Here is a 14,074-nt window from a genome sequence, read left to right on the forward strand (position 1 = left end):
GACTATACATGGACTGACCCTGGGCTCTGACCTCATAGGTAGCAATGAATAGTCTAGTAAGAGCACCAGTGGAAGGGGAAGCCCTTGGTCCTTCCAAGACTGAACCCCCAGTGACCGTGATTGTTGAGGGGAGGGTGGTAATGGGGGGAGGATGGGGAGGGGAACACCCATATACCCATATCGAAGGGGAGGGGAAGGGGTTAGGGGATGTTGGCCCGGAAACCAGGAAAGGTAATAGCAATTGAAATGTAAATAAGAAATACCCAATTTAATAAAGATGGAGGAAAAAAAGGTGAAGAGGAAGGAGACTTCAGTTTGGCTATTTGGAAAACCACAGCCATTCAGTTTGGGAAGAGCAAAGAAATAAGAGGGAGATGGAGAAACACAGTAACAAATCAGGGAAGGATTTCTGAGATTCCCTCAGAGGCAGCGGATTTTCCCTTAAGTACCACATGCTGTAGGAAGTCACTCAAAGGCAGAGTGAGCAGGGGCTGAGAATGTAGCTCGGTGACACTCACTTTGTTTGGTTCAAACCTTAGAAGGTGAGTGACCACACTGATAAAATTGCTTCTGGTCACTGGATGAGAATAGATTTGTCAGAGATCAAGGTAGGAGACACGGGTTGGCCAATAATACAGTAACAGCCATAAACATTAAATGAGGAAGTTTTGATTCCTACTTAGAAATGTGACTGTCTTCCAAAATGGATGAGTCCTGCTAAATAGGAAAGGGGTTTTTAGTCTAAAAGGAAATCCATGACTTTGGCTATCAGTATTTTAGAACAGATCTTCTATGGCACGCAGGAAGAGAATTTGGGAGTCCCAGAGATTCTCTGCAGAAGAAAGCAGGAACAAAGGAAGGAGGATGAGGAGTAACAGGGGTGGGGGTGGGGTGCCAGCAAAACAATGCAGCGTTAGTCGCTAATGGAGCTAACACTGTAGTGCCATGAGGAAACCCCAATAGCAAAGAAGTTTTTATCCTGCTGTGGCCTTTGGTGCTGGGGATGGAACCAGGACCTCACACATGCTCAGCACGTGCCCTCCACTGAGCCACAGCCACAGTTCTGTACAGCACAAGTTCATGATTCATTATTTTAAACTGTGTGCCAATTAATTAGGGTTCTCCTTCAGGCTATGGTGGACCGCTGGTGTGAACTCCCAGCATTAAAACAAAACAAAGCAAATGTGGAACGGGGCATAGTATCACGGGCAATAGGTTTCTGGTATTAGCCAGCAGGCAGCACACGTCTAGATGCTTACTTCTTTTATTAAGATTTATTTCTTTTTATTTTACGCATATTGGTGTTTTGCCTGCATGTATGTCTGTGTGCCATATGCGTGCCTTGTGCCTGGAGAGGCCAGAAGAGGGCATCGGATCCTCCGGAACTGGGGTTACATATGGTTGTGAGCTGCCATGTGGGTTCTGGGATTGAAATCTGGATCTTCTGGAAAATCAGCCAGTGCCCTCGAGCTATCTCTCCAACCCCACAGGTCCTAGAACCTTGACAGGAGTTGAGTCCCACAGTTGCCCAGCTCCCTGCTTGGGACTAACCTCCTGTACTGCAGAATGCTCAGATGTGGGACCGTGATGAGAAGCAGGGACTCAGCGGAAAGAGATGGAATATTGAAACACAGCCTTAGGGAGAACGGAATTATGTACAAAGGGCTCTAGAAGCCTGTGCTGTGGTGCCTGGTGAACCTTAGCAAAGAACCCCATTATGCTTACTTAGAGTTAGTGCACACACTTAGAGCTAAGTGCACACACTTAGAGTGAGTGCACACAGCCTGCTGAGCAGCTGTAGAGAACAGTGTAGACTGAACTAGAAGTCAAGCAATACTAGAAGTCACTCAAGACACAGGCCATGCACAACAGATAATTCTTGTGCATATATTCCCAGACCATCAGCTGAGACACCAAGACGATGGCAGCTTAAGAGTAAACTCCACACTCCGGAGTAAGACATACTCTTTGGTTTTGTTTTGACTTTGCTTGGAATGGTTTGGTTTAGTTTGGCTTTGAGGTTGGGTCTCGTGTAGTCCAGACTAACCCCAAACTTGATTTGTAGCTCACTCTGACCTTGAACTCTTAATCCTCTTGCCTTACCTCCCAAATGCTAAGATTATAGGTATACATTAGCTATCATAACTTTATTGTGTGGGGGCGGGGGCAGAAACAAGGTCCCATTATAGAACCGAGGCCAGCCAGAAACTTGCTATGTAGACCAATTCAGTCTCCGATTTACACCAATCCCCCATTTCTGCCTGCCAAATGCTGAAAGTATAGGCCCGCACCACCGAGTCCAGCATTAGACATCCTGTTGATGAGTGCCATCCACTATAACTGTTTACAGTGGTATTAAGGTCATTTGCACTGTCCGGAGTGATAAGCACTTGCAGCTCTTGAGTTCTTGAATTATGGCTAATGCAACTAAGGAAGCGGCTTGTTAATTTACCTCACTTTACACAATATAAATTTAAATTTTAATAGCTACATATGGCTGCCATATTGCACAGCACAACTTTAGAGTAACTCCTAACAAATTCTTCATAAGATCCGCATGGGACACAGAGCGGGATGAACTCATTAAGTTAGAGAGGCATAGAAAGACACGGGGCACTCCACCGATCCCGCCTAGCGATGCATGAAAAAAAAAGCCTAAAACCTCAAGGCAATCATCTTGTGCTGACTTATTCCTATTATATGATGAACACTTTTTCAAAAGAAGGTAACAGAATTCAGGGTTTCTACATACAGCAACAACAAAATCTAGTTCATAATAAAAAAAAATCATTAGATGCACGAAGAATAGAAAAATGTGGTCCACAATCAAGGGACCAGTCCCAAGATATCCAAAATACTGGATTTATCAATTACTTTAAGGTAAATTAAGTTGTGGATTTAACAGACTTGGAAACGGGATTGTAATTTATTCATTTATTGTTATGTGTATAGTAGTTTTGTCTGCATGTATGTCCCTGCACCACAGGCATGTAGTACCCTCAAGGCCAGGGGAGGGAATGGGAGTTACAGACAGCTGTGAGCCACCATGTGGGCACTGAGAATCAAACCAGGGCCTCTGGAGGAGCAACAAGTCCTCTTAACCCCAGAGCCATCTTTCAAGCTCAAGGACTGTAATGACTTTAAAGATAAAGCAATGGAAGTCAGGTGATCTGAAGGAAAGAAAAGAAAAAGCTTGAAGGAAAACAAATGCTCAAGAATCCTCATAACAACAGTAGTCAAACTGCCTGTGCTAGGAATTTCAGAAACAGAAAAGAATGGAAATGGGGGAGAGAAATGTCAGAAATAGGAAATGGTGGGATATTACCATATGTAGAAAGCCATAAGTTTATAGACTTAAAATGCCACGTGAAATAAACACAAAGGAACCATATCTAGCTATGGTAGGATTAATCTATGAAAATCAGAACATCTTGGAAGTGATCACAAAACACAAATACATTAGATACAGATGACTCTCAGCTCATATCTTTACAAACCCATTATAAGTTAGAAAATACCACTCACCTCTGTTGACTAATATTGCAAGAAAATATTGCACCGTACACTGCTCACCCAGGAAAAGATCAGTTTTCAAAATACAAAATAGATTACCAGTGAATGTACAGTATTTTTAGACCATCACAAAGTTGAGCAGGGCAAATCAACAGGCACTTGTTGTAACTTGGGTAACAGAGGCAGGAGGATCACAGGTTCAGTGTCAGCATGTGCTGAATTGAAAGGCCCCTGTTTTAAAGAAGAATTTTAAAAACACTTACATAAAATTATCGTGTAGGGGCCATCTGCATAAAGAAGCCATAGCAAGAATTACTGCTGACTTCTCATGAGAAACATTAGAGTCAGGAGGACAATGGAAAAAAGAAAACATTTCAACGGGCTAAGGAAAAAGTAATCTATCACATTTGTACAAAATCCTATATTACACGATGTTATTCATCAAAACCAGCATGAAATAAAGACAGTTTGATAAATCCATGCTGAAAGGCTCTTATATCAGTAGATCCACTAAAGAGTAGTAACATTACCCGAAAACTCCACTTCATAGGCAGGAGAGAGAAAAAAACAGAATTAAATTAATTAAACATAAGGAAAATACTTCTTTAGATAGTTTCCTCAAAAGGCAAGTAACCAGGATTGTACTGAACATGGCAGCCATAGATTTCAGAGTGGGTCAGACACTGAGAATATAGCCTGTTTTGTAACTCCAACCCCCCCCCCCCAGGCCACCTGTGTATGTCCATACTGTCTTCCAGCTTGTGCCTGGCTGGGAAGGCAAGATAAAAGTGGGTTGTAACTCCTAGGACCTCTGCATCCCTTCCCATGGGGACCACTTGGTCCCCTCAGCTTCCATCAATCACAAAGCGCCTTCCATTTCAGTTCCATTCAGCAGTCTTTGCTGTGCACACTGCCAGTTGCTCCAGGATGTTTGTCATACATGGAGATGCTCTGCCACAGAGCATTCTGGGAACTTGGAGAGGGTGGGGCCCTGGAGGGGCAAGGGAGCAGGGATGGGACACCATGATGAAGTGGGCTAAAGGTGCTGTCTGTCCCTGCTGGAGAAAGCATGCCAAGGAGTAAGGCCAAAGGAGCTTCCTCATGAGCCTACTTCCTGGCTGGGTACCTTACAACTCTCTCCTCACAGTCCTCAGAAATGTACTTTTAATCTTCTTTTTACCCGTGATCCCATTAAGAGTTAGAATGTTAAAGGATTCACCTGCGATATCTGGATCAGACCCAGCTTCCTTGCCTCCAAAATTGATTAATTCGTTACTCATTGTCCATCCAGCCAAAATATATTGAGGGCCTACTATGTTCCAGGCACTGTATCAGATACTGAAATATAAGAGAGAAATTGTTCCAGATCCTACCTTCCTACATTCCAGATGGTGTTCAATTGTGAAGCAGAAAAGACATGTGAACCAACCAGAGTGAGGGAGGTTAAAATTCACCCTGGGGTCTATAGTCTGTCTGAATGGAGCTGGAACCTAAGAATGTGCTTTGAGATTTGTGAAGAAAACAGAGAAGAAAGTACAACAGTGTGTGCTCCAAAGTCTAAAATAATCACTATTGTGGCTGTTCCCTAGTCCAGGGAAGCATGGAGACCATACCTGCTAGTGCCCAGGATAGGCACCTATGTGGAGAGGACTTTTGATTGAGGCTTAGCAATGGAGAAGGAATATCCAGCACCCCATACACACCCCAGAAAATAAAGCAGGACAAGACTCTTGCAGTGAAAATAGCAAATGCTTGTCCCAGGGGTAGAAGTGAGCTTGGCATGATGGGAAACAAAAACGCCGATGCTGCGGAGCAGGAAATAAGAGAGGAAGTGGCACCAGATGAAGTAAGGGTTGGGCAAGCAAAGAACAGATAAGAAAATAATCTCTGGGCTTCTGGGCCAGGTGAAGAAGGTCTTTTATCTTAGAACCTGCCTTGTCAGGGCCATGTTTGAACACGGAGGATGTCAGTATGGAGGGGTCCACTAGGAGTCAACACTGAATGCCGAACACCAAGACCATAGCCACAGGACTTGCTCCAGCCTCCACCCTTAACTCTCTCTGCTGCGCCAAGCTCAGGAAATAAAAAGGGCCGCCGTTGAGTGTCAGTGATGGGGTTTGTGACGGTGACTAGTCAGATGGTATGGGAAGAGGTCTGTGAGGTCAGTAGAGTTCAGCAGTCACTACACAGGGTATGGAGCAGGCTGACACAGGGACCAAGCCAGGGCCCCAAGACTGTACTCAATCTGCTACAACGGTTTGTACTTTGATAGCCTTTTAGTTGAAAATGGGCTGTTCTAAGCCTGCTCCCAGGCAACAGAGTATGTTGTAAATTGAATTTTTGAAAAATGCCTTTTATTGGGTTTTGTTCTTATTATAAGAGCAACACATGTTTCTTTTGGGGAAATCAGAAAACACGGAGCAACCATAAAGAAGAAACTAGAAATACGCACCTCCCATCCGGAGCAGTCACAGTTAATTACTCCAAGTCTGTGTCCCCAGCTTGTGTGTCTGTCACTGCTTGACTCCAGCTCACTCTGTCACTCCTGGGTGTTGCCTCATTGTGGGAGGCACAGAGATTCATGTGCTCACAGATAAACACCAAGGAAACCAGGAATGTGAAACATACCGAGTTGTCTCATCAAGGGAGAGCAGTGTATAACCTGTTTGCTTCCCAGAAGGCTGGGAGTGGAGGTGGTTAATAGCCTGGTGACCTTTGTGCAGTCTATATGACCGAGACCACAGTAGATCCTCCTCTAGACCCTTAAAATGCCACATATAGTCAACCTATAGTACCCATTTTTACAGATGTTAATGTACTTTACAAAGAGTTTGATGCAGTCATGTCTTAAGCTTTATTGTACACATAGGATCGAGTTAATTTTCAGTAGGAAACTTTTTCCAATCACGCTATGCTTAAATATGACTAAAATAAACACCTAGTGTCAGACTCTCGAAGTTTGAACCAATACCTAGGCTCTTGAATCTTGTTGAAACGAATCTCCTTCTTGCCTCCGCTGAATCAACACTCTGCTGGCCATGGTGTTTGCTGAGACACCCCACAGCTCACAGTGTCCCCATCTGGCCAGCCACCCAGCTCCCACGTCTCTCACTGCTTCATGGCCAGCTGTTTGAGTTCCCTAGCTGTCTTGGGATGAGTCTCCTTTGTCACCCTCATGCTCAACCACTGACACTTTCTTGGACCATGTGGATGTTCTAGTCACCTCATAGGAAAAATTCCTTCCCTACTTTGCACTTGAGTCCCAGGGTTTGAACATAGCATTCTTATCCTGGTGCTGAGGAATCTATCTCTAGGGTCTGCATTAGGTCCAGATGCCTGGATGCTTCTGAAGTACCTGAGGGGGGAAAGAGGACTGACCTACATTCAGTCACCACTGTACTGAGCAACACATCGCCCACTGGGAGGAATGTATGATACATACAACTTAATAATTTCTCTTATTTTCTTTTATGTGTATGGGTGTTCTGCCTGCGTGTATGGATGTGCACCACTGTAGAGAGCACTGTGGAGTGCTGTGCATACAAGTATGCACTGGAGAAGCCAGGAATGTTAAACTCACAGGCATCTTTCAAGGGAGAGAGATGTTGAACCCATCCTCCTCCTGAAACTCTGGAAATGATGTAGTTTACAGCCTGGTGATCCTTTGTTATCTAATGAACCAGGCTTTGCCAATATCTTCCAGAAACTATATTTTACTTACCCCAGACACTTTCTCCCTAAGACTTTGAGCATTCCTTCTAGGCCATAAAACTCATCCTTGTAAGAGATATCATTTGTATAACAGCCTAAATGACTTCTATGTTGCCCTAGGGCCAGGCCAAATCCCAACTCCCACAAGGATTAAGTTTACCTCGGTCATTCTCCCTAAACCCTTACCTTGAACACTGTTACTAGGTCAGCAGAACCCATCTTATGGACAAAGCCATATGTACTTTGTGAAGAGCTTCAGGGTAACATGTCTTAAGCTTCGTTGTACTCATGGAACTGAGTTAATTGTTACCTAAAAACATCTTTCCAAAGTGGTACTGTACTTAAATATGGCAAAATGCATTAGCCAATATCAGACTCTAGAAGTCCTGGCCCAGCATTAGTACCAAAACTGGATGGAACCCAGTTTCATTCTTGTCTTTTGTGGATTGTTTTCCCTTTGAGCTGTAAAGCTTGCAGAGACTCTCCACAGACACTTACATGCCTGATGTCCAAAGAGGCCAGAGAGAATGTTGGGTCCCAGAGATTGGAGATATGAATGATGTGAGCCTCTGTGTGTATGTGCTAGAAATAAAACCTGGGTCCTCTGGAAGAGCAGCCAGGGCTTTTTACCACTGAGCCATCTCTTCAGCCTTGTAACTTTTTAAAATTATTATGTGTATGTGTTGTGTTGAGAGGGGCAGTTAGGACACAGTAAATGTATGTTACTGTGTGCACGTGGAGGGTCAGAGAACAGCTTTGAGAAGTCAGTTCTAGCCTTCCACCATGGGTTCTAGGGATTGAATTTCAGGTCGTGGGGTTTGCACAAGTGCTGTTTACCTGCCGAGCCATTTCTTCAACCATTATAACCTTTTAAAAAAACTTGTTAATAAATAGTGCACATGCTTTTTTTAACATTAAATGTGTTTCTACAGCAAGCCAAATGGTTGCATATTATTCCACTGCATATGTTTGGCTAAATTTATATAAAAAAATCTAGACTTTCAAACTGAAGCCAACGTTTTTAATTCTAATAAATAAATCCTTTCCAACTTCAAGCAGAAAAACATTTCTCTGCAGACATTCTCACCAATCCTAGAACTTGAAAGTTTCCCTGGTCATGTACTGAATTCAGTTGGAATTAAACCCATACTGAACGCAATATGCAATACAGTGTGTCTCGCACTACGATATGGCACAAAAGTAGAAACAAAGATTCAAATGCATGCAGTCTCTGTCCCAGGAAGTGGGCTTGGAACATGGGGTGGGCTTTGAGAACGAGGCTGGAGGCAGCGGGGACTGAATTCAGAGCAGAGGAGAAGGATGAACAAGAAAGCTAGGAGAGTGCTCAGAGTAAATGTGGAGGAGCAGTCTGGGAGGACCAGACTGGGAGGAGCAGGCTGGGAGGAGCAGGGCTGGGAGGACCAGACTAGAAAGACCAGGGCTGAGAGAACCAGGGCTGGGAGGACCAGGCAGGAGCCTAACTGTGGGGACAGAGAAAGTGGGCAAGAGAAAGCAGCAGGAAACATATGCAGAAAAACAAATAGAGGAGGCATGCAGAGCTACTGATGACTTCAGGGCCAGCAGGGCCAGGAGAGAAAGTTCTAGGACAAAGCTTGGTTCTGCTGGTTCAGCCCTTAAAGCACTATTCCTGAAAATGATTCTGTATACACTGCCTCTTACTTTATGCCAAATATCATCAGCATAAGAGCATGAAAAGTACATTAGATGCTCGTTATGACCCAAAAGCTGACTTCCCAGGACCTTCCAGACATGGCTTGGGGTCTCTTTGTTTGTGCTCATAGGAGAGCCAGTCATATTGGACACTCGTCATAACTGAAGTGACGAGACAGGTACTCTTGCTCTCTCAACAGTCAAGACTAAAGATGCCTGGAAGATGACCTTCACAAGAATGGGGCCTTCTGGGCCGGAAGAGACTTCCCACTGAGGTGTAACCGTTAGTAAAGTGAATGGAAATCACTCTAAGTGCAATCCTAGGGAGGTTTTGATTATTTTTTAAGAGTATTTTCTCAGGACTGACATGTCATTCTTATTGTTGTGCGTGTTTGCTGCTTTGTAGCCTGAGTCTAGAAGAGCTTTGAAGGAAACTCAACTAATACACAACGGGCTGGAGATGGCCTCAAGTTTAGATAAATATACAATGTGATTTAAATCTGAGATCCCACAAGGTCTGTGAGGAGTTTTCCTGAGGTGGGATTATTATCCCCAAGAGGATGAGGAGAAGAAGGCCCACAAAAATGAATGAGCTCACACAAATCAAAATGGATGGGCAGCACTAGGCTTTGCTGTAGTGTAGAGTCAAGCTAGGCCAGATATATTCCACTCTCTGCTGCCTCCTATTGGTGAGAACAGGAAAGAGCAACTTCTCCGTTCTACCCAGCAAGCCTGCCCCACAGATGTTCAATCTGCCCCACCAGATTCTCTGGAGTTCCAATTACCCTAATGGATTAACAGCCAGGATCCAAGAACTGGAGCCATGGGCCCAGAGTCACACAGGGAGTTGAGCTGGCTGAGCCTGCTGCTTGGGGTTGGCTCATTTAGCAGGCTCCGTCCCCTGCTTCTAAGTTCCAGGCACAGCTCTGGAATGTAAGCTGGTACAGGTGAGATTCAGAACTAACCCATGCCACGGTTTCTGTCAGCTGTGTACTCTCAAACATGGGCCTCATTCTTTGGGTCCCTGTTTCCTTCCTTTCAGGAGACTGGCTATCTGTGGCTTTGCTCTGACATTGTGACTGAAATGAGACTCTGAGTTAGGCACTCAGAAAATGTCCACGTCCCTCGTTCCCCTTCGTGTTTTTGCTGGCAGTCACTGCAAGGATTGCTTTCCTGCCCTGTTCCTTGGCCCAGGACTAGAGTTGATTCTCCAGCAGTGAAGTCACTCGGGGCTGAGCCAGGAGGACATGGAACTGCCACTTTCTTAAGCTGAACTTTACCCTATACAGGGGTCCGGGGTAGTGGAGCTGGAGTCTCCATGCCTCTGTGTGCTGGCTTGCCATGAGGCAACACTGCGATGCACCAATCATGGCCGATGAGAACATCTCTGGGTCCCCTTAAACTACAGCAACCCCAAGTCTCCTGAACTGGAAAAACAAACATCAATTCCTGTTTACTCATGACAACAACATTCTTCAGAGGAATGAGGCAGACGGGAGGCAGATGTCACCCCGTTAATCTCTCAGCCACTAGAGAAGAGTTACCACAGTTGAAAAACTGATCAGATCTGCTATTGGTGGGATAAAAGGCCGGGCAGGAATGAAGGGTGGGTGGGGCCAAAGCAAGTGCTTGACTAGCAGGGGACTAGCAAAGCCAACACACAGAATTGTTTTTCTCCCTGAACTGTTGGCAGAGGACAGCCTCTGGGGAAGACATTCGGATCAGATAAAGGTGGCATAAGGAAGGAACAGGCTGTAGACTACCAACCCAAGAAGTCAAAAGCAGCGAGTTGGAACCTTCGGGACAGTTTGTTCTCAGTGAAGACAGAGAAAACAAAGTTGCTCATCTAGTGGACCTGGACAAGGACAAGAGCAGATTGGAGCTTCCTGTAGCTCACTTCACACTCACTGGCTAGTGGGTGATAGAGCAATCTCACTCAAGAATGACCTCCAGGTAGGCAGAGGCATAGGAGATCCCATCTCTAAGACATGGCAGTGTCGTCACGGTGATGAAAAAAAGTAATGAATGTGAATGGTGACGAAGCGCAAGTACCCCAAATTCTCCTTCTTCTTAAAAGCAGTCAGGATACTAATGGGGAGAGCAAGCGGATCAGGAGGCCTGGGGCCATGATTTCTATTCTCTTGACAAAAGAACCAATGGGGAGGATGGCAAGATCTCCCTTATGTAAGTCCAAGAGATAGGTAGATACATTCCCCTTAAACCTATTAGCAGTGGTAAATTACGAGGCAGCTGAGGAGCCTTGAAAAGCTGTTTCTCCTCTGGCCAATCTCCAGAACCATGCTTGGTAGAGCACAGAGCAGACACTGTGGAATCCAAGCACTCCCTGTCATCACTCTTCCCTCAGAGGAACTGTCCCTTGGCCGTTACAGGTCTTGTCACTAAAGAGGTTGGTCTGCTAAGGCTGCCCTAAAAAACTACCATAGACTTGATAGACTACACAGTACAAATTTATCTCTTGCAGTTTTGGACATTGGGGTTCACAGTCAAGGTACTGACTGACTCAAGTTCCCAGTGAAGAGCTCTCTTCCTGGTTCCACACAGCCTTCTTCTCACTGGGGGCAGAGAGGTTCTCAGGCCTCTTCTCGCAAGGGCACTAACCTCATTATAGTCCCCCTACTCTCATGGCCTCATCTAAACCTAATCATCATCCCTGCTCCAGGTCTTATCTCCAAATACCGTGGCTCTGAGCAATTGAAATTGGATATGAAGAGATACAGTTCAATCCATAGCACCTGCTTCCCATCACAAAGCCATCTAGTTTCATTTCCAGTGAAAACACCTCAGAACAGGGCCAGGGTGGCCATGACTACTTGGCAGTGCCCATGTTATCAGTAATGGAGGCACAAGATCACGCAGTTGCAGTCATCACTGTGGACCCTGAGCATCTGTCTCTCTTCCTGAACCCTCAACTCACTCTCACTCTCTGTGATTTGCAGTAGTGGTGTCCGCTACTGACTGGAATATTTGCAATATTAAATGGATGCCACATGAAGAACACCTCACACTGGTCCCAATTGTTCCCGTTTGCTTGCTGTCCCTGTGATAACACACTGACCAAACCAAGAGTCGGTTTGGCCTACAAGTTTCGGTCAATCAATGAAGGAAACCAAGGAACAAGGTAAGGACTCAAAGCAGGAACCTAGGCGCAGGAACTGAAAAGCAGAGGTCATGGAGGAACCTGACTTGTTCATCCTTGCTTGCTTTATTATACCACCCAGGACAACCTACCTAGGTGTGGTACTACTCACAGAAGACTAGGCCCTGCAACACCAATCATTAATTAAGAAAAGGTCCCAGAGACATGGCTATCAGCCAATGTGATGCAGACAATTCCTCAGGTAGGGCTCCTGCTTCCCAGATGACCTTAGTTTGTGTCAAGCTGACAGAAAAAAAATGACCCAGCACAGTGGTGGAGAGCAAGTGTTCATCAAACAGGAGCTGTCCTTGCTGGGGTGGGTGCTCACGGGTGTTTGGGTTTACAGATCTGGAGTGGGTCTCTCCTGAGCAATGCTCCAATTCCATTTATGTCCCTTCGCTCATCCATCTTTTCCAACTGGCACCTTTTTTTTTTGATCTACTGTATCTGCACCCACAAAATTTTCACTTACACTCAACCTCAGAAGACGGCATCCTTCCCTAAGTTTCAAAGCCTTTGTGGGCATCTCTTCGGCAAACCACAGAGCTGCCTAATGAGTCTCAGGAGAGGAAATCCCACAGCCTCTCCACCCAATCTCAAAGAAACCATTTCCACATGGTTTCCACACAGCCAACCATGAGGCTATGCACTAGGTTTGGTTGTAAGAGCCCCCAGCACCCCACCCCCACCCCTAAGGACTAAACATGGCCAGGTGTGGTGCATTCACCAGCATCAGACTGAGCCTCTCACCCGGATGCAGATCTGACTGGTGACAGTTCACCGAGTACTGAACCACTGCAGCAGTGGTGCAAGCCCCAGATATTTCCATTCTAACGTCTATTTTCTAGGAAACGAGACATAGGCATCTTGCTGCGGCATAACACTGCAGGCTGAGCCATCTGAACCCTCACATTTGCAGGTGAAGACATAAGGAGTCGCCAACACGGGATGGTGGACGGGGATATGCAATGGCCAGCCTTGCCCTTCGCTGATGAAAAGCAGAAAGCTGAAGCCACACAACTAGTGACTGCTAATCTGAAATGTTTCCTAACTAGAGTTAGAAACTCACACAACTAGAGTCTCAGGAAGCACTCTGAGAAGGCAGCAAAAAAATTTACCCTATTTCTTGAGCTTACATCAAATTACCAGTCTCCATCCACACCTGTGCTCTGGCATGAAATAATGTTTCTGTAAGCCTACTTATTGTCTTTAAGCAGCTTAATTACACAAATATCACTATGCATCCCTCAACCAACTTAATTTTTTTCAACTGATATAATACTGTTTGATTCTCTTTTAACTATTTTGCACATACAGAGATCTAAAACTCTCTGTCAACCCAAATATTTCGATTGTCATATGCTTTGCACACTGAGAAACTAAAACACTATTGAAATACAGTCCGGGCATTAAAGGTGCTAATTTTTCATGTGAAATCATTTAAAATGTATTATTTTGTCACTGTGTTTTGGTGACAATTCTTCAGACCTTAAAACACTATAAATCTCAAAACAAAAAAGGAGCCTACTTTCTCCACCACTCTCAAGGATCCTTTGGAAGAACTGTTCCCTATATGTGGTAGTAGAAATGGCGCAGGTAAACTTTGGGTTGGACTGAAATAGATTGGGGAATTATTTTTAATTCTAGAGTTCTATAAAGACATTCACTATACTCTAATTGGGTGCTGTGATGAAAAATATTCATTGTCAACTTAACTGGACTAGGAATCACATAGAAGACACAGCTCTGAGCTTGCCTGGGCGTTATTTCTCTGATCACAGGCTTCAGAAAGAAACAAGGACTATGCCATGGTCTGAATTGGAAGGTAGTCTTGATGCATTCTGGCAAGAAGAAAAATAAGCTGGTTGCAGTTTTACTCATGTCTGAAAGATTTGAGTGAGACTTAGATTGTTTGTCATGACAACACAATATCCAAGATGTGGCACTGTTTGTACTTACTACTCTTAGATTTACAATGAAAAAGAGAAGAAATAAATGAAAACGTGTACAATTTGGTAAAGA

Source organism: Rattus norvegicus, chromosome 5 (assembly GCF_021556685.1).
Source record: "Rattus norvegicus strain SHRSP/BbbUtx chromosome 5, alternate assembly SHRSP_T2T, whole genome shotgun sequence".
Taxonomy (NCBI): Eukaryota; Metazoa; Chordata; class Mammalia; order Rodentia; family Muridae; genus Rattus; species Rattus norvegicus.